The sequence below is a fragment of the Scyliorhinus canicula genome, chromosome 1, assembly GCF_902713615.1.
Source record: "Scyliorhinus canicula chromosome 1, sScyCan1.1, whole genome shotgun sequence".
In the NCBI taxonomy this organism is placed as follows: Eukaryota; Metazoa; Chordata; class Chondrichthyes; order Carcharhiniformes; family Scyliorhinidae; genus Scyliorhinus; species Scyliorhinus canicula.
The window spans coordinates 127,756,225-127,782,137 of NC_052146.1; positions in this window are offsets into that span (position 1 = coordinate 127,756,225).

The following is a 25,913-nucleotide window of genomic DNA, read 5'->3' on the forward strand; positions in this document are numbered from 1 at the left end:
TTCGGCCCCTTGAGCTCCCGTTTATTGGCAATTCTTTGCAGTCGTTCTCTTTCTCTCATTGGGGTTACTTTGCTATCGATTGTTTGGGCAAAATTTGTCCAAAAGTGACTTTTAGTTTCTGGTTGGGAGGAGAGCCACCTGATGTGTGTCCGCTCAGCACATCCTTGTCACCGGAATTGCTGGCAGATGGAATTTAACGTGGATAAGTGTGAGCTTATCCATTATGGCCAGACAAATGGAAAGGCAACTTATTGTCCAAATGGAGAGAAACGTCAGAGTCCTTCAGTGCAGATGAATCTCCGAAAATGAATATGCAGGAACAGCACCAGAAGTACTGTGTTTTGGTTATTTGAGGAGGGATGTCGTTGCCATTAGAGGCAGTTCAGAGGAGGTTCACTAGATTGAGTCCAGAGATGAGGGGCATGATTTAACAAATGGGAATGAAGTCCCATAGCGAGTGCGTTAAGCCGTTTAGGGTGTCAATCTGTGGAATTAACTCGCAGTGCTGAGAAACACAAGGCGATCAAACATCACTCGGGTTAGATACGAGGCCTCAGCAGGGAATGCGCGGCTAAGGTCGCACATAGCCGCATTTTCTGCACTGAAGAGCTCTGCTCGCTGCAACTCCTCCGTGTAGCGAGAGATGGGGACGCCATTTATAAATGGTGTCCCGATCCCTGGAGCCCCGGACATGACCCCCTCCAAACCCCATAAGATCATGAGACATAGGAGCAGAATTAGGCCACTCGGCCCATCGTGTCTGCTCCGCCATTCAATCATGGCTGATATTTTCTCATCCCCATTCTCCTGCCTTCTCCCCATAACCCCTGATCCCCTTATTAATCAAGAGCCTATCTATCTCTGTCTTGAAGACACTCAGTGATTTGACCTCCACAGCCTTCTGCGGCAAAGAGTTCCACAGATTCACCACCCTCTGGCTGAAGAAACTCCCCCTCATCTCTGTTTTGAAGGATCGTCCCTTTAGTCTGAGATGGTGTCCACTGGTTCTAGTTTTTCCTGCAAGTGGAAACATTCTCTCCACGTCCACTCTATTCAGGCCTCGCTGTATCCTGTAAGTTTCAATAAGATCCCCCCTCATCCTTCTAAATTCCAACGAGTACAGACCCAGAGTCCTCAACCCTTCCTCATACGACAAGTTCTTCATTCCAGGGATCATTCTTGCGAACCTCCTCTGGACCCTTTCCAAGGCTAGCACATCCTTCCTTAGATGCAGGGCCCAAAACTGCTCATAATACTCCAAATGGGGTCTGACCAGAGCCTTATACAGCCTCAGAAGTACATCCCTGGTTTTGTATTCTAGCCCTTTTGACATGAATGCTAACATTGCCTTCTTAACTGCTGACTCAACCTGCACATTAACCTTAAGAGAATTGTAAACAAGGACTCCCAAGTCCCTTTGTGCTTCTGATTTCTTAAGCATTTTCCCATTTAGAAAATGGTGTATGCCTAAATTCCTCCTTCCAAAGTGCATAACCTCACACATTTCCACATTGTATTTCATCTGCCACTTCTTTGCCCACTCTCCCAGTGTGTCCAAATCCTTCTGCAGCCCCCTTGCTTCCTCAATACTACCTGTCCCGCTACAGATCTTTGTATCATCTGCAAACTGAGCAACAGTGCCTTCAGTTCCTTCTTCCTGATACTTTTTTTAAAAATGTTTTTTTATTCTCCTCCTTTTTCACATTTTCTCCCACATTTACACCCACCAACAATAAACAATAATCAGTAACAAATATGTCAATCCCCATATCAATAACAACAATCCCATCCTCCCACCAAACCCCAAACATTAGCCCGCATGTTCACACAAACAAATGACAAAAAGGAATTAGGGATCACCCATGGTCGCCATTAACACACACAGACCTCCTCCCCCCAATCCTCCCGGCTCCACCGGGAAGCTCTGTATCTGCTTCCTGCTAAAATCTCGAACCTGCATGTATCTAAACATTTCCCCCTGCTCCAGCCCATACTTCACTTCCAGTTCCTTCAATCCTGCAAACCGATCCCTAAGAAACAAATCTTTTAGTGTCTTAATCCCCTTCTCCTCTCATTTCTGAAAATTTACATCCCACCTCCCTAGCTCAAATCTGTGGTTCCCCCGAATCGGCATTTCCCTTGACCCTGCCCCCAACCCGAAGTGTTGGCGAAACTGCATCAAAATTCTCAATGAAGCTATTATTACCGGACTCCCTGAGTATTTCCCCGGGGCTATCGGAAGCGGCGCTGTTGCTAGTGCTTTCAATCCCAACTCTCCTCCATTCTGACCCACTGGGAATCAATCTCTCTGACCCAGCTCTGCACCTTCTCGACATTCGCCGCCCAATAGTAATACATCAGGTTCGGAAGATCCAAACCCCCTGGCTGCCTTCCCCTCTGTAGCAGCACCGTTCTAACTCTGGCCACGTTCCCTCCCCATATGAACAAAGTAATCCTTCCCTCATTTTCTCTGAGAAAAGCCTTTGGCAGGAAAATCAGCAGGCATTGAAAAATAAATAGAAATCGTGTTCATTTTAACCGCCTGTACCCGACCCGCCAGTGACAGAGGGAGACCATCCCACTGTGCCAGATCAGCTTTCATTCTTCCCACCAAACTAGAAATGCTGTACCTGCGGAGCCCCCCCCCCCCCCCCCCCCCCCCACTCCCGGGCAACCTGCACCCCCAGGTACCTAAAGTGAGTCCCTGCCCTACGGATTGGCAGCCCCCACACCCCTGCCCCCACCCGAGACACCACAAAATACTCACTCTTGCCTAGATTTAGTTTGTTCCCCAAGAAAGACCCAAACACTCGAAGCAGCTCCAATATTCCCCCTATCGACACACTCGGTTCCGGCACGTATAACAGCAAGTCATCGGCATATAAGGACACCCTATGCTCTATTCCCCTCCCCCCGCACTATCCCTTTCCATACCCCCGAACTTCTTAATGTGATGGCCAACGGCTCAATCGCGAGTGCAAACAGCAGGGGGGACATAGGACATCCCTGCCTAGTCCCACGATGGAGAGAAAAGTATCTCGATCTGATGTTGTTTGTGCGGACACTCGCCCACGGCTCCTTATATAGTAGCTTTACCCAGTTCACAAATCTTGGTCCAATCCCAAACCGTTCCAGAGCTGCCATCAAGTACCCCCATTCTACCCAGTCAAACGCCTTCTCAGCGTCCAATGCCACAACCACCTCTGTTTCCTTCCCCTACCATAACAACGTTCAATACCCTTCTAACGTTTGAAAAGAGCTGCCTCTCTCTCACGAACTCCATCTGATCTTCACCTATCACTTTCGGGAGGCACTCCTCCAGCTAACTGCCAGTACCTTCGCCGATAGTTTTGCGTCCACATTCAGAAGTGATATGGGCCTATATGACCCACACTCCGTCGGACCCTTATCTTTTTTAGCAACAGGGAAATCGATGCCTGCCCCAAAGTTTGTGGCAACACCCCCTCATCAAACATCCCCACCACCAGGGGTGCCAGCTTATCCTTGAATTTTTTATAATATTCCACCGGAAACCCATCACGCCCTGCCACCTTTCCTCTAGATTTTCCCTCTAGAGAAGCGGCCTCTAGATTTTCGGCGGGAGCAGTGCCCAGGGGCCTGTCAGGAAGGTACGTTTACCTTTAAAAACACTTACCTTACAGGAGAAGCGGCCTCTAGATTTACAGCGGGAACAGTGTCCAGGGGCCTGTCGGGAAGGTAAGTTTACCTTTAAAAACACTTACATTACAGGAGAAGCGGCCTCTAGATTTTTTGTGGGAGCAGTGTCCAGGGGCCTGTCGGGAACGTAAGTTTACCTTTAAAAACACTTACGTTACAGGAGAAGCGGCCTCCAGATTTTCAGCAGGAGCAGTGTCCAGGGGCCTGTCGGGAAGGTAAGTTTACCTTTAAAAAAACTTACCTTTAGAGCTGCAGGAAGTCGGCCGTGGGGATTTCTGGGAAGATATAAGTTGGACGGTTGCTAAACCCGAGACACTACACTTGTAGTGTCCCCACCCTTCGACCTCCTCTAACCTAGATACCTAATATCAGGTAAGCTCTTCCTTTCATTTTCTTGTTTTATCTAGAGGGGCTGACAGGGAAGGCAGTACAATGTTCCTCCTGCAGAATGTTTGAGGTGAGGGACGCCGTTAGTGTCCCTGCTGATTTCATCTGTGGGAAGTGCACCCAATTCCAGCTCCTCAGAAACCGTGTGAGGGAACTGGAGCTGGAGCTGGATGAACTTCAAATCATTCGGGAGGCAGAGGTGGTCATAGATAGAAGCTTCTGGGAGGTAGTTACTCTGAAGAATAAAGATAGATGGGCGACGGTGAGATGAGCTGGGAGGAAGCAGTCAGTACAGGGATCCCCTGTGGTTGTTCCTCTTAGTAACAAGTATACCGCTTTGGATACTATGGGGGGGAGACTTACCAGGGGTAAGCCGTGGGGTACAGGTCTTTGGCACAGAGTCTGTCCCTGTTGCTCAGAAGGGAAGGGGGGAGAGGAGTAGAGCATTAGTCATTGGAGACTCCATTGTTAGGGGGATAGGAGATTTAGTGGGAACGAGAGAGACCCGCGGTTGGTGTGTTGCCTCCCAGGTGCCAGGGTCCACGATGTCTCGGATCGTGTTTTTGGGATCCTTAAGGGGGAGGGGTGCAGCCCCAAGTCATGGTCCACATAGGTACCAACGACATACATAGGAAAAGGGATAGGGATGTAAGGCAGGAATTCAGGGAGCTAGGGTGGAAACTTAGATCTAGGGCAAACAGAGTTATTATCTCTGGGTTGTTACCCGTGCCACGTGCTAGCGAGATGAGGAATAGGGAGAGAGAGCAGTTGAACACGTGGCTACAGGGATGGAGCAGGAGGGAGGGTTTCAGATTCCTGGATAATTGGGGCTCATTCTGGGGTAGGTGGGATCTCTACAAACGGGATGGTCTACACCTGGACCAGAGGGGTACTAATATCCTGGGGGGGGGGGGGGGGGGGATTTGCTAATGCTCTTCGGGAAGGTTTAAACTAGTTCAGCATGGGATTGGGAACCTGAATTGTAGCTCCAGTACACAAGTGGTTGAGAGTAGTGAGGTCATGAGTAAGGTTTCAAAGTTGCAGGAGTGTACCGGCAGGAAGAAAGGTGGTTTAAAGTGCGTCTACTTCAATGCCAGGAGCATCTGGAATAAGGTGAGTGAACTTGCGGCATGGGTTGGTACCTGGGACTTCGATGTGGCCATTTCGGAGACATGGATAGAGCAGGGAGAGGAATGGTTGTTGCAGGTGCCGGGGTTTAGATATTTCAGTAAGCTCAGGGAAGGTGGTAAAGAGGGGGAGGGGTGGCATCGTTAGTCAAGGACAGTATTACGGTGGCAGAAAGGACGTTTGATGAGGACTCGTCTACTGAGGGCTGAGGTTAGAAACAGGGAAAGGAGAGGCCACCCTGTTAGGAGTTTTCTATAGGCCTCCGAAAAGTTCCAGAGATGTAGAGGAAAGGATTGCAAAGATGATTCTGGATAGGAGCGAAAGGAACAGGGTCGTTGTTATGGGGGACTTCAACTTTCCAAATGTTGACTGGAAACACTATAGTTCGAGTACTTTAGATAGGTCTGTTTTTGTCCAATGCGTGCAGGAGGGTTTCCTGACGCAGTATGTAGATAGGCCAATGAGAGGCGAGGCCATATTGGATTTGGTACTGGGTAATGAACCAGGACAGGTGTCAGATTTGGAGGTAGGTGAGCACTTTGGTGATAGTGACCACAATTCGATTACGTTTACTTTAGTGATGGAAAGGGATAGGTATATACCGCAGGGCAAGAGTTATATCTGGGGGAAAGGCAATTATGATGCGATGAGGCAAGACCTAGGATGCATCGGATGGAGAGGAAAACTGCAGGGGATGGGCACAATGGAAATGTGAAGCATGTTCAAGGAACAGCTACTGTGTGTCCTTGATAAAAAGGACAGTATGTACCTGTCAAGCAGGGAGGAAGTGGTCGAGCGAGGGAACTGTAGTTTACTAAAGCAGTTGAAACACTTGTCAAGAGGAAGAAGGAGGCTTATGTAAAGATGAGATGTGAAGGTTCAGTTAGGGTGCTCGAGAGTTACAAGTTAGCTAGGAAGGATCTAAAGAGAGAGCTAAGAAGAGCCAGGAGGGGACATGAGAAGTCTTTGGCAGGTAGGATCAAGGATAAGCCTGAAGCTTTCTATATATATGTCAAGACTGACTAGGGTAAGAGTAGGGCCAGTCAAGGACAGTAGTGGGAAGTTGTGCATGGAGTCTGAGGAGATAGGAGAGGTGCTAAATGAATATTTTTCGTCAGTATTCACACAGGAAAAAGACAATGTTGTCGAGGAAAATACTGAAATACAGTCTACTAGACTAGAAGGGCTTGAGGTTCATAAGGAGGAGGTGTTAGCGATTCTGGAAAGTGTTAATATAGATAAGTCCCCTGGGCTGGATGGGATGTATCCTAGGATTCTCTGGGAAGCTAGGGAGGAGATGGCTGAGCCTTTGGCTTTGATCTTTAAGTCATCTTTGTCTACAGGAATAGTGCCAGAAGACTGGAGGATAGCAAATGTTGTCCCCTTGTTCATGAAGGGGAGTAGGGACAACCCAGGTAACTATAGACCAGTGAGCCTCACTGTTGTTGTTGGCAAAGTATTGGAAAGGTTTATAAGAGATAGGATGTATAATCATCTGGAAAGGACTAATTTGATTAGAGATAGTCAACATGGTTTTGTGAAGGGTAGGTCGTGCCTCACAAACCTTATTGAGTTCTTTGAGAAGGTGACCAAACAGGTGGATGAGGGTAAAGCAGTTGATGTGGTGTACATGGATTTCAGTAAAGCGTTTGATAAGGTTCCCCACGGTAGGCTATTGCAGAAAATACCGATGCATGGGATTCAGGGTGATTTAGCAGTTTGGATCAGAAATTGGCTAGCTCGAAGAAGACAAAGGGTGGTGGTCACTAGTCCAGTTACTAGTGGTGTACCACAAGGATCTGTTTTGGTGTCACTGCTGTTTATCATTTTTATAAATGACTTGGAGGAGGGCGTAGAAGGATGGGTGAGTAAATTTGCACATGACACGAAAGTCGGTGGAGTTGTGGACAGTGCAGAAGGATGTTACAAGTTACAGAGGGACATAGATAAGCTGCAGAGCTGGGCTGACAGGTGGCAAATGGAGTTTAATGTAGAAAAATGTGAGGTGATTCATTTTGGAAGGAATAATAGGAAGACAGAGTATTGGGCTAATGGTAAGATTCTTGGTAGTTTGGATGAGCAGAGAAATCTCGGTGTCCATGTACATAGATCCCTGAAAGTTTCCACCCAAGTTGAGAGGGTTGTTAAGAAGGCGTACAGTGTGTTAGCTTTTATTGGTAGAGGAATTGAGTTTCGGAGCCATGAGGTCACGTTGCAGTTGTACAAAACTCTGGTATGCCCGCATTTGGAGTATTGCGTGCAGTTCTGGTCGCCGCATTATAGGAAGGATGTGGAAGCATTGGAAAGGGTGCAGAGGAGATTTACCAGGATGTTGCCTGGTATGGAGGGAAGATCTTATGAGAAAGGCTGAGGGACTTAAGGCTGTTTTCGTTAGAGAGAAGAAGGTTAAGAGGTGACTTAATTGAGGCATACAAGATAATCAGAGGATTTGATTGGGTGGACAGTGAGAGCCTTCCTCCCTCGGATGATGATGTCTAGCACGAGGGGACATAGCTTTAAATTGAGGGGAGATAGATATAGGGACAGATGTCAAAGGTAGGTTCTTTACTCAGAGAGTAGTAAGGGCGTGGAATGCCCTGCCTGCAACAGTAATGTACTCGCCAACACTAAACGCATTCAAATGGTCATTGGATAGACATATGGACGATAAGGGAATAGTGCAGATGTGCTTTAAAGGGGTTTCATAGGTTGGCGCAACATCGAGGGCTGACCTGCTCTGTAATGTTCTATGTTCTATATTCTGTCCAACCTTGGCTCCTGCACCAAGTTCCAGTTCCCTCCCCCACTATCAGTTTGTATGTGTCCAAGTCGGGGATGGCCCCAAACACCTTCTTTGCGAATCCCACATTGTCCCAATTGGGACCGTATACACTTAACAGCACCACTAACCTCCCCTCCAGCGCCCCTGTCACAATCACATATCTACCCCCCTGATCTGCCACTACCTTCTCCATCTGGAAGCGTATTCTTTTGCTGACCATTACCGCCACCTCTCGAGCCCTTCTACCAAATTCAGAGTGAAACACCTGACTAACCCAGCCCTTTTTAAATCTCACCTGGTCCTTCACCCTCAAGTGAGTCTCCTGCAGCATTGCTACATCAGCTTTCAAACTTTTTTTTTTTTAAATAATTTTTATTGAAAGAGTTTTTCCATACAGACATTTACCCCTACTAATTTTTAAATTATTTACAACACAATCCCTCTAGGCAAATGTCCCTCCCTCGCCCGCCCTCTCGCGCGCACCAGTCCTCCCCCCCCCCCCCCCCCCCCCCCCCCGGCAACCTTAACAACCAAGGCAGCCTACAGTTTCAGACATGAGCAGCGAGCAGGCTTGCCCGCGTTACAGTCGTGCGTGTCCCCCCACGACCCTTGCTGCCCCCCCCCTCCCCTCCCCCCCCCTCCCTCCCCCCCCCCCCCCTCCCCCCCTCCCCCCCCCCCCCCCCCCCCCCCCCCCCCCCCCGGGTTGCTGCTGCCACGACCCCGAACGTCTATCTCTGATCTAAAAAGTCAAGGAAAGGTTGCCACCCGCCTGGCGAATCCCTGTACCGACCCTCTCAGGGCAAATTTGATCCTTTCTAGCTGAATATAGCTAGCCATATCGTTAATCCAAGTTTCAACGCTTGGAGGCCTCGCGTCCTTCCATTGAATTAATATCCTTCGTCGAGCCACTAGGGACGCAAAGGCCAGTATTCCGGCCTCCCTAGCCTCCTGTACCCCCGGTTCTACCCCGACCCCAAAGATCGCAAGCCCCCATCCTGGTTTGACCCTGGACCCCACCGCCTTCGACACCGTCCTTGCCACCCCCTTCCAGAACCCTTCCAGCACCGGACATGCCCAGAACATATGCACATGGTTCGCTGGGCTTCCCAGACATCTGACACACCTGTCCTCACCCCCAAAGAACCGGCTCATCCTTGTCCCCGTCATGTGAGCTCTATGCAGCACCTTAAATTGAATGAGGCTCAGTCTCGCACACGAGGAGGAAGAGTTGACCTTCTCCAGTGCATCCGCCCACGTCCCGTCTTCTATCTGCTCTCCCAGCTCCCCTTCCCACTTGGCTTTCAGCTCCTCCCCCGATGCTGCTTCCGCCTCCTGCATTATCTTGTAGATGTCTGATATCTTCCCCCCTCCGACCCAGACCCCCGAGAGCACCCTATCACTCGCCCCCTTACTGGGGAGCAGGGGAAACCCCTCCACCTGCCGCCTAGCAAATGCCTTCACTTGTAAATATCTGAACATGTTTCCCGGGGGGAGCTCAAACTTCTCCTCCAGCCCTCCCAGGCTCGCAAACCTCCCCTCTATAAACAGGTCCTTCAGCTGCCGTATGCCCACCCTGTACCAGCTCTGAAATCCCCCGTCGATGTTCCCCGGGATGAATCTATGGTTCCCTCTTATTGGCGCCGCCAACAGACCTCCCATTTCACCCCTATGTCGCCTCCACTGCCCCCATATCTTGAGGGTGGCCGCCACCACCGGGCTCGTGGTGTACCTCGTGGGGGGGAGCGGCCATGGTGCCGTTACTAGGGCCCCCAGGCTTGTGTTGCCACAGGACGCCCTCTCCATTCGTTTCCAAGCTGCCCCCTCCCCTTCCATCATCCACTTGCGCACCATTGACACATTTGCCGCCCAGTAGTACCCCGAGAGATTGGGCAGCGCCAGCCCTCCACTGTCCCTACTCCGCTCCAAAAAGACCCTCCTCACCCTTGGGGTGCCATGTGCCCACACGTAGCTCATGATGCTACTCGTCACCTTTTTGAAGAAGGCCCTAGGGAGGAAGATGGGCAAGCACTGAAATAAAAACAAGAACCTTGGGAGGACCGTCATTTTGATTGACTGCACCCTCCCCGCCAGCGACAACGGTACCATGTCCCACCTCTTAAACTCCTCCTCCATCTGTTCCACCAGCCTGGAAAAGTTCAACTTGTGGAGGGTCCCCCAGTTCCTTGCCACCTGCACCCCTAAGTACCTAAAGCTCTTTCCTGCTCGCTTGAAGGGGAGTCTCCCAATACCCTCTCCCTGGTCCCCCGGGTGTATCACAAAAACCTCGCTTTTGCCCAAATTTAATTTGTACCCCGAAAAGTCCCCAAACTCTGCTAATAGTTCCATTATCTCCGGCATTCCCCCTTCTGGGTCTGCCACGTACAGCAGTAGATCATCCGCATACAGCGATACTCGATGTTCCTCCCCTCCCCTAGTCAGTCCTCTCCACCCCCCTGAACCCCTCAGTGCCATCGCCAACGGTTCAATCGCCAGTGCGAAAAGTAGGGGGGATAGGGGACATCCCTGCCTGGTCCCTCGGTGGAGCCCGAAATACTCCGACCTCCTCCCGTTTGTCACTACACTCGCCGTCGGGGCCGAGTAGAGCAACTTCACCCACTTAATAAACCCTTCCCCAAACCCAAACCGTTTCAACGTCTCCCACAGGTTCTCCCACTCCACCCTATCGAATGCCTTCTCCGCGTCCAGCGCTACCACTATCTCAGCCTCCCCCTCCACTGCCGGCATCATAATTACATTCAGCAATCTCCGCACGTTCGTGTTGAGCTGCCGCCCCTTCACGAACCCCGTCTGGTCCTCATGGATTACCCCTGGCACACAATCCTCTATTCTAGCTGCCAGGATCTTTGCCAGCAACTTGGCATCCACGTTCAGAAGCGAGATAGGCCTGTAGGACCCGCACTGCACGGGGTCTTTATCCCGCTTCAATATCAGGGAGATCAGAGCCTGCGACATTGTCGGGGGCAGAACCCCCCCCTCTCGCGCCTCATTAAAGGCTCGTACCAGTACCGGTCCCACCAAGTCCACATTTTTCTTATAGAATTCCACCGGGAACCCATCTGGCCCCGGCGCCTTCCCCGCTTGCATCTGACCTATTCCCTTGACTAGCTCCTCTAGCCCTATTGGCGCCCCCAGCCCTTCTACCAGCCCCTCCTGGACCCTTGGGAACCTCAATTTGTTTAGGAAGTCCTCCATTCCCCCTCTCCTTGTCGGCGGCTCAGACCGATACAACTCCTTGTAAAAATCCCTGAAGACCCCGTTCACTTCTTGCCCCTTCTGCACTACCTTCCCGCCCCTCTCCTTCACTCCCCCAATCTCCCTAGCCGCATCTCGTTTGCGAAGCTGGTGTGCCAGCATCCTGCTCGCCTTTTCCCCATACTCATAGACCGCGCCCTGTGCCCTTCTCCACTGCGTCTCTGCCTTCCTGGTGGTCAGCAGGTCGAACTTGACCTGCAGGCTGCGCCGTTCTTCCAGCAGCCCCTCCTCTGGTGCCTCCGCATATCTCCTATCCACTTCCAATAGCTCCCCCACCAGCCTCTCCCTCTCCTGCCTCTCCTTTCTTTCTCTATGCGCCCTTATGGAGATCAGCTCTCCCCTGATCACTGCCTTCAGGGCCTCCCAGACCATCCCCACCTGCACCTCACCCGTGTCATTCAAGTCCAGATAGCTCTCAATGCTCTTCCGGACCCTTTTACACACCTCGTCGTCCGCTAACAGCCCCACATCCAGCCGCCACAGCGGGCGCTGGTCCCGCGCCTCCCCCATTTCCACATCCACCCAATGCGGTGCATGATCAGAGATCGCAATGGCCGAGTACTCAGCTTCCCGTACCCTCGGGATCAGCCCCCTGCTCAACACGAAGAAATCGATTCTGGAGTACACTCTATGGACGTGGGAGAAAAAGGAATACTCCCTCGCCCTCGGCCTACCAAACCTCCATGGGTCTACTCCTCCCATCTGCTCCATGTACCCCCTCAGCACTTCTGCCGCTGCCGGCCTCCTATTGGTCCTTGCGCTCGATCTGTCTAGCCCGGGGTCCAGCACTGTGTTAAAGTCCCCCCCCATGATCAAGCCCCCTGCCTCCAGTCCCGGAATGAGGCCCAATAGGCGCCTCATAAAACCCGCGTCATCCCAGTTCGGGGCATATACGTTGACCATCACCACTTTCTCCCCCTGCAGCTTACCCTTCACCATCACATACCTACCCTCCTTATCCGCCACCACCTCCTCCGCCACGAACGACACCCTCTTTCCCACCAGAATCGCCACCCCCCCGTTCTTTGCGTCCAATCCAGAGTGGAACACCTGTCCCACCCACCCCCTTCTCAGGCGAACCTGGTCCACTACCTTCAAATGGGTCTCCTGTAACATTGCTACATCAGCCTTCAGTCCCTTCAGGTGTGAGAATACCCTTGATCTCTTGACCGGCCCATTCAACCCCCTCACGTTCCAAGTGATCAGCCGGGTCGCGGGACGACCCGCCCCCTTCCCCTGCCGATTAGCCATGTCCTGTTCCCTGCTCGCCCCGGGTCGACCCTCCCCTTCTGACCCGCTCCCCATGGCGATGTCCCCCTCCCCCCACCTCTCCAGTCCTCCACTTCCCGTTTCTGGTCTTTTCAGCAGCAACCCGGTGTCCCTCCCTAACCCCCCTCCCCCCCCCCCAGGCTAGGACCCCTCCTAGCCGCGATGTACCCTCCATCGTACTCCCGTAAGTCAGCTGGTTCACGCTGACCCGGCTGCTCCTGCCCCACTCCGACTCCCCCCGGCTCGGGGGGGGCCTCCCCCCCCCTTGCCACTCCTCCCTGGCCCCGCTCCAGCGCGGGAAAGGTCGCCATTGCTAGCCACGCCCCGCACTCCTCCCCTCCCCCCTCCTCTGCCCCGCGCGCGGGAAAACAGAGGAAAGCCCGCGCTTTCGCCCTGCCACACCCCACCCCGCCATCTTCAGTTCCACCCCCGTCCCCGTCCATGCCTGTAAAAGAACCCCCCCTAGGAGCCCAAATCCCCGATCTGCTCTCCCCCCCCGTCCCACCTCCCCAACTTAACATTATAAATAACAGATAAATAACAAATAACAATGTACTTAACAGTCGCCCTCTACCAAACAGCATAAATAACCATAAATAACCATGAATAACCACAATAACAATAACTAAGGGAAGTTGGCAAAGGGGGAAAAAACATCAGAAGAAAAACCACAGCAAGAGTTCAAAATCCAAACAAAGAATTCAGCTGAAAGTACCCGAGCGGCTACGGCCGCCAAGTATCCCCTGGGTCTAATTCGAGTCCAGTTTCTCTTCCTGTACAAAGGCCCACGCCTCCTCTGGGGACTCAAAATAGTGGTGTTGGTTCCTGTAGGTGACCCACAAGCGCGCTGGCTGCAGCATTCCGAACCTGATCCGTTTTGCATGTAGCACCGCCTTCGTCCGGTTGTACCGGGCCCGCCGCTTTGCCACCTCCGCACTCCAGTCCTGGTAGACCCTCACCGTCGAATTCTCCCACTTGCTGCTCCTTTCCCTCTTGGCCCACTCCAGCACTCTCTCACGGTCGCTGAGGTCGCTGGAACCGCACCAGCACCGCCCTCGGGGGCTCATTTGCTCTTGGCCTCCTAGCCATGACCCTGTAGGCCTCTTCCAGCTCCAGGGGCGAAGGGACGGCCCCTGCCCCCATCAGGGAGCTCAGCATTTCTGCTACATATCCCGGGAGGTCTGACCCCTCCAGGCCTTCTGCCAGGCCCAAGATCCTCAGGTTCTTCCGCCTCATTCGGGTATCCAGCTCCTCAAAACGGCTCTGCCATTTCAGGTGGAGTGCCTCGTGCACCTCTACCTTTCCCACGAGGACCGTGGCCTCCTCCTCCCTCACAGTCATCTCCTGTTGCAGCTCCCGAATCGACGCCTCTTGGGTCGCCTGGGCTCCCATCAGCCTGGTGGTCGTCGCATTCATTGACTCCAAGAGCTCCATTTTCAGCTCCGTAAAGAAGCGCAGGAGAGCGGCCTGCTGCTCCTCCGCCCATTTCCTCCATTCCTCGGGTGCTCCACCGGCCGCCATTTTGGTCTTCTTCCCCCGCTTTTTTTTGGGAGCTGCTGTTGCTTTCTTTACCACCCCACTCCGGGTACCGACCATAAAGTTGGTCTGGTTCTCTTCAGGGAGCCTTCCCCCACCGGGATTTGTCCTTACAGCGCCGTTGGGGCCCTCCAATCGGCCCGAAAACACCTTTGTAGCAGGAGCAGCCAAACGTGCGACTTAGCTGGTCATAGCCGCAACCGGAAGTCGCTTTCAAACTTTTAAGATGCGCAAGCACGCTTGACCTCTTGACCGGACCTCCTAACCCCCTCACGTTCCACGTGACTATCCTAACGAGGGGTCGCTCACCCCCCTCACCCTTCTTATCCACCATCATCATACCACCAGGCCCTGCCCTATGAGCCTGACCCGCCCCTTTCCATTATTAACATCGAACCACTTTCCCCCCTCCCAAAAACCCCTCTACATTTCCTCTCAAAAAAAAATCTCCCAGCATCAATCCCCCCCCCCCATCGCTCGCCTCATAGGCTCATCGAAATCTGCTAACCAGGCTCCAATGTCCGCAACCCTCCTCTCACCTCACCTCCGTTCACTAGGCGACTTTAGTAAGCTAGCGCGGGTGGCTCCCCCTGCCAAGGTATACCGTCTCCCTTCCACCCAGTCCCAGAGAAAGAAAAAACAAAAACAACAATCCAACCCATACAATTCACTCAAATAAGATTTAACTGTTGCAACACAGAATGCCAAACAACCCAACCAATAACTTGAACTCTGTAACAATGTGAAGAAAAGTAAATTACAATACACGTCAGTACAAAGAAAGTTATAGCATTTATACATTTTCCAGCTCCCCAAACACAGCCACAGTCTCTCTTCCAGCTCCGCTCCTCACATCTGCCCCAAGCCTTCTGCCCTCACGAGCGCCTCAGCCGCCTCCGCTGTCTTCTTCCAGATCATTAATGTATATTGTGAAAAGTTGTGGTCCCAGCACAGACCCCTGAGCACAACACTAGTCACCGGCTGCCATCCTGAAAAAGACCCCTTTATCCCCACTCTCTGTCTTCTGCCAGTTAGCCAATCCTCTATCCATACCAGGATCTTACCTTTAACACCATGGGCTTTTAACTTATTTAACAGTCTCCTATGTGGCACCTTGTCAAAGGCCTTCTGGAAATCTAAATAAATCACGTCCGCTGGTTCTCCTTTGTCTAACTTCTTTGTTACCTCCTCAAAGAACTCTAACAGATTTGACATACACGAGCTCCCTTTGACAAAGCCGTGCTGACTCAGTCCTATTTTACCATGCACTTCCAAGTACTTTGTGATCTCATCTTTAATAACCGACTCTAAAATCATACCAATGACCGAAGTCAGGCTAACCGGCCTATAATTTCCCATCTTCTGCCTCCCTCCATTCTTAAACAGTGGTGTTACCGTAGCCACTTTCCAGTCCTCTAACACCCTTCCTGCCTCCAGTAGTTCCTGAAAGATCACCACCAATGCCTCCACAATTTCCTCAGATATCTCTTTTAGGACCCTGGGGTGTAGTCCATCCGGTCCAGGTGACTTATCCACCTTCTGACTTTTTAGTTTCCCCAGAACCTTCTCCTTGGTAATGGTCACTGCACTCACCTCTGCCCCCTGGTTCTCCTGGAGCTCTGGCATCCCACTGGTGTTTTCCACCGTGAAGACTGATGCAAAGTAACTGTTCAGTTCATTTGCCATTTCTTTGTTTCCTATTATTACTTCTCGAGCTACATTTTCCAGTGGTCCAATGTCTAGTTTTGCCTCTCTTTTCCCTTTCATATATTGAAAAAAACTCTTCCTATCTTCCTTTATATTACTAGCTAGCTTGCACGCATATTTCATCTTCTCCCCCCTTACTGCTTTTGTCCTCTGCTCACTTTTAAAGACTTCCCAATCCTCTGGCTTCCCACTAATCCTCGTCACTTTGTATGCTTTTTCTTTAGTCTTTATGCTATCCTTGACATCCCTCATCAGCCACTGATGCTTTGTCCTCCCCTTAGCATGTTTCCTCCTCCTTGGGATGAATTTCTGTTGTGCCTCCCGAATAACCCACAGAAACTCCTGCCATTGCTGTTTCACTGTCTTCCCTGCTAGTCTCCTTTTCCAATCAACTCTGTCCAGCTCCTTCCTCATGTCTTTGTAGTTACCCTTATTTAATTGCAACACCGTTACATCTGATTGCAGCTTCTCCCTCTCAAACTGCAGGGTAAATTCTATCATATTGTGGTCACTGCTCCCTAAGGGTTCCTTCACCTTAAGTTCCCTAACCAAGTCTGCCTCATTACACATCACCAAATCCAGAATTGCCTGTTCCATGGTAGGCTCTGTCACAAGCTGCTCCAAAAAACATCTCTTTGATATTCCACAAATTCCATATCTTGGGATCCACTACCATCCCGATTTTCCCAGAGCACGTGCATATGATTATTGTAATATTGCCTTTTTTACATGCCTTTTCTACCTCCTGATTTATTTTCTGCCCCACATCCTAACTAATGCTCGGGGGCCTGTACATAACTCCCATCAGGGTCTTTTTACGTTTGTGATTCCTCATCTCTACCCACAGAGATTCTAGTCATTCTGATCCGAATCGCTCCTTGCTATCGATTTAACTTAATTCCTTACTAACAATGCAACCTGCCTCCTTTGCCCATCTGCCTGTCCTTTCAATAGGACATATATCCTTGGATATTTAGATCCCAGCCCTGATCCCCTTGCAGCCAGGTCTCTGTGAAGCCCACAACATCGTACCGACCAATTTCAATGTACGCAACAAGCCCATTTACTTTGTTCCATATGCTGCGCGCATTTAGGGACAACACCCTCAATCCTGCATTGACCACCTCCATTTTCACACTCTCCTCAGTCACTGTACCCTGTACCGTGGCCCTTTTTGATTTTTGACTATGGCTTTTCTGCCTTACACTTTCCCCCTTACTGTTTTTTGTTTCTGGCCCTGTTTTACTTCCCTCCAACTTCCTGCATCGGTTCCGATGCCCCTGGCACATTAGTTTAAACTCTCCCCAACAGCACTAACAAACACTCCCCCTAGGACATCAGTTCCAGTTCTGCCCAGGTGCAGACTGTCCGGTTTTCACTTGTCCCACCACCCCAGAACTGGTTCCAATGCCCCAGGAATTTGAATCCACCCCCCCCCCCCCCCCCTCCCAAAAGAAGGTCCTGCAGCCGCTCTGAGATATCCTTGACCCTTGTGCCATGGAGGCAACATACCATCCTGGAGTCTCGATTGTCTCCGCAGAACCGCCTGTTTATTCCCCTTATGATTGAGTCCCCTATCACTATAGCCCTGCCATTCTTCTTCCTGCCCTCCAGTGCAGCAGAGCCAGCCATGGTGCCATGAACCTGGCTGCTGCTGCCTTCCCCTGGTGCGCCATCTCCCTCAACAGTATCCAAAATAGTATACCTGTTTTGCAGGGAATGACTGCAGGGGACACCTGCACTGCCTTCCTACTCTTGCTCTGTCTTTTGGTCAACCATTTTCTATCTCCCTCAGTAATTTTCACCTGTGGTGTGACCAACTCACTAAACATGCTATCCACGACGTCCTCAGCATTGCGGATGCTCCAAAGTGAGTTGATCCACAGCTCCAGAGCCGTCAAGCAGTCTAACAGGAGCTGCAGCTAGACACACTTATTGCACGTGAAGGAGCCAGGGTCAGTGGACGTGTCCCTGAACTCCCACATCGTACACAAGGAGCATGACACGGGTCTGGGATCTCCTGCCATGTCTTAAACCTTAGGTTAGCTTATACAACTACAATGCCAAAAAACAAATGAAAAACAATCAAAAAATAGACAATGAAAAGAAAAACTACTTACCAGTTACCATTACTTACTAGCAGGTCCTCTCTTGGCCAATCTAATCACAGCCCTCCTGTGACGTCCCTCTTCAGTTTCTCCCCAGTTCTCCTCAGATTCACTGTTTACCCGCTTACCTTCCCAAGGTGCTGTCTGTCCAACCACTCGTCTCCGCTCCACTCCTTAACAATATTAAATCTAGCTTGCTACCCTCAAGTAACTGTGAGAAGAAAAAAAAGAAAAAACTCTTACCTTTTAACATGTAGCTGAAAATCTACTCCAGTGAGCACAGGAATGAAAGGGTTAAGGACATGAATCACCTGATTTTCTGTGAGCCAATCAGGAGCCACTCTCTTTTGACAGTATGACGTCACCTAGCACTCAGTTTGAACACCTACTAGACACCTGGCTGCTCCTAGGGTTCCTGTGGAGGTAAATTCCCGAGAGACACTACCGCAACTCACTATGAGGGGGTCCCTGCCCCCCCCCCCCGGGCAAGGCACCCCCGGCCCGATCGTGGCCACACAAAAAAATGCCAGCTTGCCAGTGCCAAACTGGGACCCTTGGCAGTGCTAGGCTGGCACCCAGGTGATAATGCCAGGGTGCCAGGCTGGCACTGTGAGGGTGCCCAGATGGCACCAGTAGTGCCAGGTACCACCCTGACCAGACGGCAAACACCGTAGGGCCTCTGACACCTGGGAGACCCTCAGGAGTGTCATTCCTTCTGGTCCCCATTTGTGGAGAACAGTAGTGAATGGCACTCACCCAAAGTCTCCAAGGCAAAGGGGATAGATCCCTACACTTCAGATGCCCCAGGAAACTGCATACTGTATTGAACTGAGACTAGCTGTCTCGCTCTAATACACCAAAATGTGATCAGCCAGGATTCACATCGCAGCATCTTGCGAGATCGTGTTAGATCTTGCGAGGCGTTGCAAGCCAGGTAGATCCTGGGAGCGGTGTCTCTAGGCTTCTATCGACCACATTGCTGCTTTTCAGATGCTGCAATTTGATTGCTTCTGAAGGCTTTGTCTTATGAAGAGAGATTGAGCAGTTTAGGCCGATATGCTCTCAAGTTAAAAAAACGAGAGCTCTAATAGAGGTATATAAGATGATAAAAGTTAAAATAATAATAATCTTTATTGTCACAAGTAGGCTTACATTAACACTACAATGAAGTTACTCTGAAAAGCTCCTAGCTGCGACAATCCAGCGCCTGTTGGGGTACACAGAGGGAGAATTCAGAATGTCCAAATTACCTAACAGCACGTCTTTCAGGACTTGTGGGAGGAAACCCACGCAGAAACAGGGAGAATGTGCAGACTCCACACAGACAGTGACCCAAGCCGGGAATCGAACCTGGGACCCTGGAGCTGTGAAGCAACAATGCTAACCACTGTGCTACCATGCTGCATCAAAATAGCTTCCTCTTGTAGGGCAATCTGGAACGAGAGGTCTTAGATTTAGGATAAGATGTAGAAAGATTTAAAACAGAGATGTGAAGAAATTACCTCTCTCAAGGGGTCGTGAATCTATGGAATTCACTCCTCCATAGTGTTGTGGATGCTAGGATGTTGAGTAAATTTAAGGAGATAGACAGATTTTTACCTAGAAATGGGTTGAAGGGTTATGGAGAAAGGGCAGGAAAGTGGAGTTGAGTCCGAGAGGAGATCAGCCATGATCGTATTGAATGGCAGAATGGACATTGGGGACTGAATTTCCAACACCTGTTCCTAGTTATGTTCTAACAGCACAAGCAAGGCTTTGGCCTGTTTAACAGGAAGGCTGTGAAACTGAGTTAGTTACAATTTCATACCTGCCAAGCCCTATTCTTTATTTTTAATAAACATTTTATTGAGGTATTTTTGGTATTGTAACAACAACACAATAAACAATGTACATGAAACTATAAACATAGTGCAAAAGCCGTCTCCCTCCCTTACAGGTCCCACCTTTATTAACCCCCTACTCTAAGCTAAACAAACCCCCCCCCCCCCCCCCCCCCCTTCTGCTGACAATTAATTTTCCGCAAAGAAGTCAACGAACGGTTGCCACTTCCGGGCGAACCCTAACAATGACTCTCTCAAGGCGAACTTGATTTTCTCCAAACAGAGAAAGCTAGCCATGTCCGATAGCCAGGTCTCTGACTTCGGGGGCTTTGGGTCCCTCCAAGCTAATAATGTCTGTCTCCAGGCTACCAGTGAAGCAAAGGCCAGAACGTCTCCCTCTTTCTCCTCCTGGATTCCCGGCTTGGGTCACTGTCTGTGTGGAGTCTGCACATTCTCCCTGTTTCTGCGTGGGTTTCCTCCCACATGTCCTGAAAGACGTGGGGCGCGATTCTCCGGACTCACGACGGTTCGGAGAATAGCGGGCGTCGGAAATTTTTACGGCGACGCTGTTCCGACGCCCTCCCGCTATTCTCCGAACCCCGCAAATTGTCGGAGTCGCGTTTCCCGACAAACGCCTCCTTCCCGCCCCTGACATGACCAGAATCGCCACTGAGAGCCCCCCCGCTATTCACCGGCCCGGATGGGCCGAAGTCCCGACGTCATGGCGCCCTGTTTGGACGTCGTGAAACACACCTGCTTTTTAAATTCGTCAACCAGTCGGCCTGGCTGACGACTGCTTGGAGGAGGTCAGGGCACCACTCTGCGCACCGCTCAGCGCACCGTTCAGCGCACCGCTCGAGTCTGGCCACAACGGGGAAGGCATCCCTGGGGAACGGGAGGGGGTCCAGAACGGGGGCAGTGGGGGGGAGACGGGGAGGCAGTGGGGGAGACGGAGGGGGGCAGTGGGGGAGACGGAGGAGGCAGTGGGGGAGACGGAGGGGGGGCAGTGGGGGAGACGGAGGGGGCAGTGGGGGAGACGGGGGAGGCAGTGGGGGAGACGGGGGAGGCAGTGGGGGGGACGGGGGAGCGTGGGGGAGACGGGGGAGGCATGTGGGGAGACGAGGAGGCAGTGGGGGAGACGGGGGAGGCAGTGGGGGAGACGGGGGAGGCAGTGGGGGAGACGGGGGATGCAGTGGGGGAGACGGAGGAGCAGTGGGGGGAGACGGAGGGGCAGTGGGGGAGACGGGGGAGTGGGGGGGACAGTGGGGGGCGACGGAGGGTTGGGGGGGTTAGGTAGAGACGGTGAGCCGTCCAACCCCGTAACCAAATGTCTGCCAGCATGCCATGGATGTGCAGGTGACGAGGACACCGGCCGCTGGTTCCCCTGTGGCTTCCGGCCACAGGCCACTGACGCACCCGTGAGGAGGCCATAGTTTACTGGCTGTTGGATGCAGAAAGTGACCAGGGGTTAGGCTGACCGCGTGTCAGCAGCGCGACCAGGCCACCGGGACACACTGGTATCCCATGGCTGGCGGCTGCCGAGGTGTCGACTAACGTCCGTCTAACATGTCCCGTTTCTCTGCCTCCTACCACCCTTCTGTAGGTTAGCACGATGCATGGGAACGGAACGGCTATGTTCTGCGCAGTGGTTGGGGCCGCTCTACTGGATTTGGAGATGCAGCAGCATCCACACCCACAACCCGCAGTGGCTGCAGGGCCAGCTGCAGCAGCAGAGGGAAGGGCCGAGGAGTTGCCAGTCGTCGAGCAGCATGGGGGGGGGGGGGGGGGGGGGGGAGGAGGAGGAGGAGGAGGAGGAGGAGAGGAAGAGGAAGAGGAAGAGGAGAGAGTGAGGGTGCAGCCACGGCGTCAGAGGCGACGACCAAAGCCGAGGGTGTACCGTGTCCGGGTCTCTTTCCTAACAATGCCGGACATCACCTGCAGGAGAAGACTCCGGCTGAGTAGGCAGACGGTGATACATATCTGCGAACTCCTGTCGCACCTCGCCCCACGTGGAACGGGGGAGGACACGCCATCCCGGTAGCCATCAAGGTGACGGTCGCTCTGAACTTCTATGCTACCGGCTCCTTCCAGTCTCCGAGCGGGGACGTCTCTGGGATCTCCCAGTCATCGGTGCACAGGTGCATCCGGGATGTGACCGACGCCCTCTATGCCATCGCCGATCGCTACATCACCTTTCCCGAGGACCAAGCAAGTCAAGACTCACGAGCCCGTGGATTTGCCAGTGTGGCCGGGATACCGAGGGTTCAGGGGTCAATCGACTGTGTTCACGTCCCCATGCGCCCGCCTGCTGTGGACAAGGAAGTGTTCACAAACAGGAGGAGGACATACTCCATTAATGTCCAGGTGGTATGTGACCCCCACATGAGGTTCATGAACGTCTGTGCAAGGTTCCCAGGGAGTGTGCATGACTCCTACATACTAGCGCAGTCGTTCATCCCTGCGATGTTTGAGGGACGTCCCCCCCGGCTGAGGGGCTGGTTGCTAGGTGACAGGGTTATCCGCTGAGGTCTTGGCTGATGACGCCTATACGGAGGCCTCAGACCAATGCGGAAACACGATACAACGAGGCCCATGCAGCAACCAGGGGTGTGGTGGAGCGCTGCCTTGGCCTCCTGAAGATGAGATTCAGGTGCCTGGACCGCTCCGGAGGGGCCCTGCAGTACCAGGCCGACAGGGTCGCTCGCATTGTAGTGGTCTGCTGCGCGCTGCACAACATGGCGATGCAGAGGGGAGATGACCTGTTGCAGGAGGCGGAGGGAGAAGCTAGTGGCAGTGGTGCCAGCACAGAGGAGGAGGAGGAGGAGGAGGAGGAGGACGCTGGCGGAGTGGCGGGCGCAGCACGCAGACACGACCCAGGTGCTGGTGATGTCCAGGAGGCGGCACGACGGACCCGGCAAGGACGGCGGGCACGCGACGCCCTGGTGGCAGCACGGTTCACGCATCACATGTGACGTCCCCGATGAACACCAAACCACCACCTGCATCGCTAGTCATGCAGAGGGTCACCACACAACTGCCACCACCACAACCCCCCCTCCCCCTCAGTGTACACTGCTCCACTTCGACATGACGCTTATCACTGGGTACAGACGGAATGGCACAACATTGATGGCTGTGTCAGCGGGTGTGATCAGTGCCATGTGGAATGATGACAGCCCGCTCTGCGAAGAGCTGTGAGCTCAGAATCGTTAGAGAGAGTCTGACCCATGGCAATAGCTGAACCATCCACCTTGGTGGCCGCTGAGTTCGTCACTGACACTCCATCACGTGCCCGCGTGGGCTAGCTGTGGGAGGGGGGTAGGGGCAGGGACTGCACACCCGGCACCGAGGTTTCACCACCCGTCACCCCCAGCGACACTCGGTCACCATCACGATTCCTGTGGCTGTGGAACAATCACACGGTATTACAAGTAAGGAGGAACAGTGCGTTTAATATTAACAATTATTTACAGGTGCCCTAGACCCTACAACTAAACTGTGCCCTTCACCCGTGCCAACTTACTCAGTGTCTTATCTTAGTTGCCTTACGGGCCCTACCACTACGTCTAAGTGAATCCCCAGATGATACAGCAGGAGTGGAGGAGGATTGCTGCGAATCGCCCCCCTCGACTCGTTTCTCCTTGGCTATGCGTTTCCTGGGGCGACCCAGCCTTGATGGGCCAGGCTGCTCTGCGGGCGTCTCGGGTGACATTGTGCCACCCTGCTCTGCCTGCTGCCCACCCGATGCACCAGGGATGGGACGGGGGGAGGCCGAGAATTCCGGGACGTCCCGTGATGGAGTTAATGGGACGGGCCCCGAAACCTCCTCCTCCCTCGGGGAGCCCGGTGGCCCCCGGGCCTCACTTTGGGACAGAGGTGCGAGCGGGGAGGTTCCCCGTCGCACCACCGACACCTGGCGCTGCCAGTCCTGGAGGCCTGCAACGGTATCCACCAGGATCCGAAGGTTTGCAGAGACGGAGTCCAGGGAGTTAGACATTCCCGCCAGGGACTGTGCGATCTCAAGCTGTGTGTGCACGACGCCATCCAGCACATGTGTCAGGCGGTTGATGGTCTCCGCGACTGACAGCTGGGACTGTGCCAGCGACTGCTGGGACTGTGCCAGCGACTGCTGGGACTGTGCTATCGACTGCTGGGACTGTGCCATGGCGTGCTGCGACTGGCCAATGACCTGCTGAGACTCGGCCATGGCCCGCAGGGCGCCGGCAATGTCGTTTTGTCTCTGGCACATTGCTGCCTGTGAGAGGGCAACCCTGTCCAGGGCCGAGGATGACGCGTGCACATTAACCCCAACGTCTTGCATAACCTGACCCATTGCCTCCACCACGGATGCCACCCGTGCGGTGTCGGACTGGGTCTCTGCCATGAGCGGCACCACTCCCTGCTCTTGGACGCGGTTCGACTCCTCTAACAGCGTCTGCAGAGCCAGGAAGGCAGCCCTCATCCCGTCATTGTTTCCCTGGGTTTCCTGAGGCATCGGCTGTGCGGTGGGTTGATAAACTCCAGGAACTCCGAAAACGTCTGGGAGCCAGCTGCATCCTGGGCCTGGTCTGGCCTCCGCGAGTCCGGGCCCTCTGTTGCTCCGACCTCCACCTGCTGTACCTGCTCATCTGTGATGTGCCAACCAGACTGTGCCCCAGGAGACTCATCACTAAATAGGCCCGCCGGGGTGTGTATCTCTGGGATGATGGATGTGTTGGGAGAAAGCAGTGCCGCAAGCCCGACGCTCTCAATGCTTAGGGCCTCGTCCATGGTGTGGGGCTGCTCAGCGACAGGAGGGTTGTCCCTGGCCATTTCTGGTGGTGGTGGTGGACTTCGAACCCTCTGTGCGTCCTGGTCCGCAGATTGGGTTGGGGCGGATAGGGCTGCCCGCTGATCGGGCACCCTCTGTTGTGAGGCCCCGGGTGAGGTGGCGGCAGATTCCTGTCTCCGTCTGCAGCCAGACGGCCCTGGTCGTTCGGCATCACGTCCTAGGGAAGAGAATGAGACGGGTTATTTCGATTTGCTCGGCAGGCCGCTGGACGGTCCCAGTGGGCAGGGTGTGTGAAGGGACAGAGGATGGGGGAGGCGTCCCAGTGGGCAGGGTGTGTGAAGGGACAGAGGATGGGGGAGGTGTCCCAGTGGGCAGGGTTTGTGAAGGACCAGAGGATGGGGGAGGGGGGGGTGTTTGTCAGGGAGGGTTGTCTCACTTGCTGCAGTTCCGCCAACCTCGCATTGCGCGATATCGCGGGTGGCAGACCCCCCAACAAGGTCCAGTGCCCTCTGTTCAAAGGTGCTGAGGGGGTGCATGTTGGGCGAACCCCCTCCAGTCTTGTGCCGCTCACGGTGGTTATGAGCGGCCTTGGCCTGTTGGGGAGGGAACATAGGTAGATCATTACAAAACGGTAGGTATCAGCAGTCCGTTCAGATACTGGCACAGTTTGGGGGGGGCAAGTTGTCATCAGACGATTGCATCTCTCCTCGGGGCCAGAGCGCTGGGTCTGTGACAACTTTGTGAACCACCCTCAAATAACTCTGCCCCAATCCCCCCCCCCGGGCAGTTAAGGGGGAGGGATGGTTGTGACTAGGGGGCACCCTCATGGCACTTACCCTGGCAGACCTGGTGAGGTCGTGTAGCTTCTTTCGACATTGCTCTGCTGAGCGAGGGGTCTGCCCCACAGCACTGACGGCAGCAGCCACGTCACACCAGGCCTGGCGTACCGCGCTGGCAGGTTGGCGATGCCCTCTCCGCGGGCGGATGATGCCCCTCCTCTGCTCCACGGCATCGAGCAGCACCTCGACGTCTGCATCTACAAAGCGAGGAGCAGCTCTCCTCGGCTCCGACATCCTGCCCGACAGATTCTGTTGTCGCCCGCGCCTTTTTACGGCGTCGGGCGGCATCACATGGGCGGGTTCGTGTCGTCGTCGCGTTCCGTCGTCATCACGCACGTAATTGACGCGGCCGCGCTACTAGCCCAATTCCAGGAAGTGAATCCGTCGGGAAATGAAGCCTTCGCGACCGTCGTAAAACGGTCCCGATTTTTATGACGGTTTGCCGACTTTCCGCGGGTGCGGAGAATTTCGCCCGTGCTGTTAGGTAATTTGGACATTCTGAATTCTCCCTCTGTGTACCCTGAAAATCGCCACCTCTGAACTCAGTGCCAGCCTGGTTTTTAACACCGTGGACATGACATCTGCAAACCCCTGCCAAAATTCCCTAAGCTTCGG